Source organism: Engraulis encrasicolus, chromosome 8 (assembly GCF_034702125.1).
Source record: "Engraulis encrasicolus isolate BLACKSEA-1 chromosome 8, IST_EnEncr_1.0, whole genome shotgun sequence".
Taxonomy (NCBI): Eukaryota; Metazoa; Chordata; class Actinopteri; order Clupeiformes; family Engraulidae; genus Engraulis; species Engraulis encrasicolus.
Genome location: NC_085864.1, coordinates 48,340,047 through 48,344,552, shown reverse-complemented (window position 1 = coordinate 48,344,552; position 4,506 = coordinate 48,340,047). Strand labels below are relative to the sequence as shown.

Genomic DNA, 4,506 nt, shown 5'->3' with positions numbered 1-4,506 from the left:
CAACCTGCTTATGTTAGCTCCACGCATCAAGCCAAGTCTACTTAGCACCATGCCATGGTAAGATAATGGTAGACAACTGTACCGAGAAAATCTCAACTGTCTTACAACTACTAGCTGTACGCCTGGTTTAAGCAAGTCTTGATTAGACGTGTGTGTGTGTGTGTGTGTGTGTGTGTGTGTGTGTGTGTGTGTGTGTCAGTGTATTTGAAGAGCTCTTTTCCACAATGCTGTAAATCCATTTTCAAAAATATTCCAAAATGAAGTGTTTTTGTAGTCTATTTATTGCTAATATCACTGAAATGTGTTTTATAATGTTTACATTTGTTCTGAAAATACCACATAACATTAAACCAGTTCCAATTTTCCCAAATGCCATCATAAAGTTGGATTTAAAAAATAAAATAGGAATAAAATGACTTCTCATTTTGGAAAAGAGCTCTTAATTTGGTGTTGGTTGTGTGTGTGAGAGAGAGAGAGAGAGAGAGAGAGAGAGAGAGAGAGAGAGAGAGAGAGAGAGAGAGAGAGAGAGAAAGAGAGAGAGAGAGAGAGAAGAGAGAGAGAGAGAGAGAGAGAGAATGGAGAGAGAGAGAGAGAGAGAGAGAGAGAGAGATCAGTCCACCAAGCTCACCAGTCCACACATTTGCTTGTGGTGCCCATCCCCCATTGTCACCCCTCTCTGCCCCTCTCCCACTTTCACAAGATCTTCTGTTCATAGTCCTCTCCTGTCCATCTCCTGACCACAGACAACATTAGTTGTTGTTTACTTTTATTAATTCCCAACAGACCATTCAGGTACTTCCACATTTCCCAAGTAACCCATGTTTTATGTTGGTCTTTTTGATTTAACCGTGAAGTCAATTGAACTACATGTTGTATGAGTTGTGTTATATAAATACATGTTATTATTATCATTACTTTTATTATTGTTATTGGAGTATCTTAAAACACTTTCAGTGTTATGTGCATATACTAATATAGTATGCACTACTAATATAGTAGTATTTAAGTCAATTAACTCGTATTGTATTGTAAAAAAAAAAAAAAAAGTAATCATGTAAAAACTGTCCCTGACTATATTTTTTGGGTGTGTGTTACAGGTGGTTGTCTATTACCCCACCAGAAGTAAAGGTGAAAGGATGGTGTGTCCAGATGGCACAGCGGTAGTAGTGGAGGCCCTGGCAAGAAAAAACTGGAACTGGGCAGCCAAACAGATAACGAAACACCAAGAGCTGTTTGGACCACTCACAGAACACATTCAAAACATTCTGGAGGAAGAGTGCAAGAAGATATGCAGCCCTTTCACCCATTTCATGCTGGCCAATACATTGGCTGACAGTTTTAAGGCATTTTCATTTCAGAAATTGCAAGCAGATTTTCAGATTTTTTTTTGTGATACCTCAGCATACTAAGATGGATATGTGTACCATGATGTGCATAATGCAGAAGTCACTTGCCCTACAACCAAGGACACTTCCAGGGCCCAAACACCTTACACTGAGACACAGCTAGAGACTGTTGATGGCCCATTGGTTATGTACCTGTGAATTTAACAGGCTCCCTCTTGATGTCTGTTCAGCTGAGTGGAAACAGATTTTAAAGGGATTGTATGGTGAATGTATATTCTATTCATGCCATTCAATAGTTTTTATAGTTTTGTTAATATTTATTATGTTTCTCTGTGCACATTATTTATGTCTTATCATTGTACAGTTAATACAACACCCAGATTGGCACAATAACACTTTTATTTACATATGTCACAATAAAAAATATTTACATTTTCTCCAAAGACTTTTGTACATCATTATTTCCATTCTTGTATTTACATTGCTACAACAGCATGTGATAACATTTTGCTAGTTGGACCCAGAACTACTGCTGTGTTGCGTCTCAGTTTCAGACTCATCATCAGACTCATCAAAATAGCCAGTGAAATCAATGTCTGGCACTAAGAAAGTGTCATCAGGGAGAGTTTGCTCTGTTTACTCAAAGTCATAAAACACCTCACTTATTAGAAGTAGAATTTCCTGAGCATGCCGTAGCCTACACACTGGTAAGTTGTTTGTTATGTAAGTGATATCAAAGATGTAAGGACTATGGTTGACTGCTGCTTCTATTAGCTTTGTTCCAAACCCGGTGCAGAAAGCCTTGCTTGTGACAAGTGGCATGTTTGGTACTAATGTACGCCTGTACTGCTGCAAGCAGGCCCTGATAACATTCTTGTCCTCTTCTGTCACATCTCTAGATCTTTGTGGGGTAGTAGTGCACACCTGTGTTTGCACAGACTCAAATTTTGGCACAGGCTCAGAACAAACACCAGATGAACACAAACAAATGGAATGGCAATAGGTGCAACAACTATGACCCGGCTCCAAATTTGTGACATGCATGTCGAAGTGGCTAAATAAGGCTCTCCTTAAACAGCCTTGTGTGCCTGCCTTAATCACTTCTCTCACTGTCTTGTCAACCCTAGGTGATCCTTTGATTGCATACAAGACTGCATGTGAGGGTAGAGGGTATTACTAGATACATGTTTCAGGCCAAGCCTGATGTTATGTCTATTTGGGCTCACTGTCACCCGGGTTGCATTGTGCATGTGTAGCAGCTTGATGACCCTCTCTCTGTTGACAACTTCTGCTGAAGCCGTCAAAGCCATGACAGGTGTGCCTGAAAGATAACATATGCATTCTGTTAGTCATCAATAACCAAACAGCTATAGGCCGGCTCAGCGGCCCTTGACGGGCTTTTGCTTCCCATATCTGATTTCTATTAATACTTTATTTATGAAGGCTTTATCATGTACTGGGTTTGCAAAACAATGGGGGTAGTTTTATTGCAAGGAGTCATAATTTGTTATGCCATTAACACTAACTGTTAACATTACATTACACTTAGCAGACACTTTTATCCAAAGCGACTTACAGGAGGTTGAATTGCTTACAGAGGGTCAGTGCAATGTACTCTGAAAGTTAATACAATGTGTATTAAGTAGCCTACAGTAAAAACAACAGCAATAAAAAACTGTAAAGGACCTGTTGATAGACAAGGGTTAAGTAGGTTGGCAGGTTTTTTAGAAGGTTTGCTATTAAGCAGTGAGTTTTATTTACAATGTCTGACCTTTCTTTCACAACTGAGCAGAGTTGTCCCAGGCGAGAAAAGCTCTCTCTGAATGCTGGATTCCCCTTTACACCGTTGCCCCTGAAACATAGAACGATCTCCGTGAGTACATTGAAATTGCTGGACGTTAGCACACCTTTAGCACAACTGGGTGGGGGAAGGGGTTTGTTCACACCGAACTTCACAAGGCTCTGGCGTCAGCACTGGGCATAGCAAACAGCGAAATGGCCTGATTATGAAACGTTTAAACTACGCCCAAACCAAAACAATCCCTTTACTTAATCTGACACTAAAGTTTCAGCAATGCTTCCTGCTAAACCAGTAGCCTTTAAAAAAACCTTGGGCGTCAACAAATAGCTTCTGGTTCAGCAGAAAAGTGTTGAGTCACAAGTTCAATAAAAACGTTCCAATAAGCCTTACGGGCGTCCAAGGGAAGTGTTTAGTCTGGGTCTCATTCCCATGGGGTATCTGAATCCCGAATCAAAATAGCATGCGTGTTTCTCCAGCACTCACGAGTGTGCTACATGAGCCACAATTTCACATAAAGCACAATAAATAATTGCTAATAACAACCTTGTTTTTTCACTTACCATCTGTAGATTACGTGAACTTCATCCACAACAATTCCCACCAGGTTTTTTTGATAGACTTCAGAAGAAAGCATAGCCAGCCACTTCTTCTTTAGCCATGACTCGGGACTGCTCCTCCTTTAGAGAATCAACTTGAGGTATTTTGGATAACACCGCTGAAATTGCTGCTTCCATCCCGACGCATGATAACTCCTCGCACGCCGCCATTACTGTTGTGATTCAGTGAGGGGGCGGGCACAGCCGAACTACCCTGGGGGAAGGTGTCGCGTTCGATAAACGTCATACCCACTGAAATCCCTCCCTACGATCCTGATTCGTCGTGCTGCCCCGTTCATTTCGTGAACGGAGGAGGAGAGCGAATCACAGGTGTACCAGAAGGTTTGTGTAGCCCAGCCCCCGCCCTGGGCGTCAACACATGGGCGTAGGTTTAGGGGGGGACGCTTGTGACATGTCCCTACCAATATTTAAGGGATATAAAACTGTCCCTACCAATTTTAGCCATATTATTTTAATGTATCGAAAATCTACATTGATTAGTTTAATATTTCAATATACTACAAAGTGGTAGCATTCATTAAAAAAATATATAGGCTATATATTGAACTGGCTGTGTTCTTTATGATACGAGAGACTCCGCGGTTTATTCGGAGATATGTCGACCCGCGTCGCTATTGGGTGTAACAGACTGAAGGGTCATTAGGCGGCAGTGAGCCAGGTAGTTTCAGGTGGAAGCAGTGGTCCATGTGCTAGTGGTGCTGAAAGACCCAGTTTAAACTACATTGGTGTTTCAACATCAGCT

At 41.2% G+C, this 4,506-nt stretch overlaps 1 long non-coding RNA gene across 1 annotated transcript; it reads right to left on the bottom strand.

Moving 5' to 3' along the window:
* Positions 1–2,376: 2,376 nt before the first annotated feature.
* On the bottom strand, positions 2,377–4,109 carry LOC134453749 (uncharacterized). The gene is made up of 3 exons (XR_010035724.1): positions 3,708–4,109; positions 3,118–3,198; positions 2,377–2,667 (listed from the first exon to the last, which is right to left on the bottom strand). It is a non-coding gene; the product is annotated as an uncharacterized LOC134453749 (long non-coding RNA).
* Between the last annotated feature and the right edge of the window lie 397 nt (positions 4,110–4,506).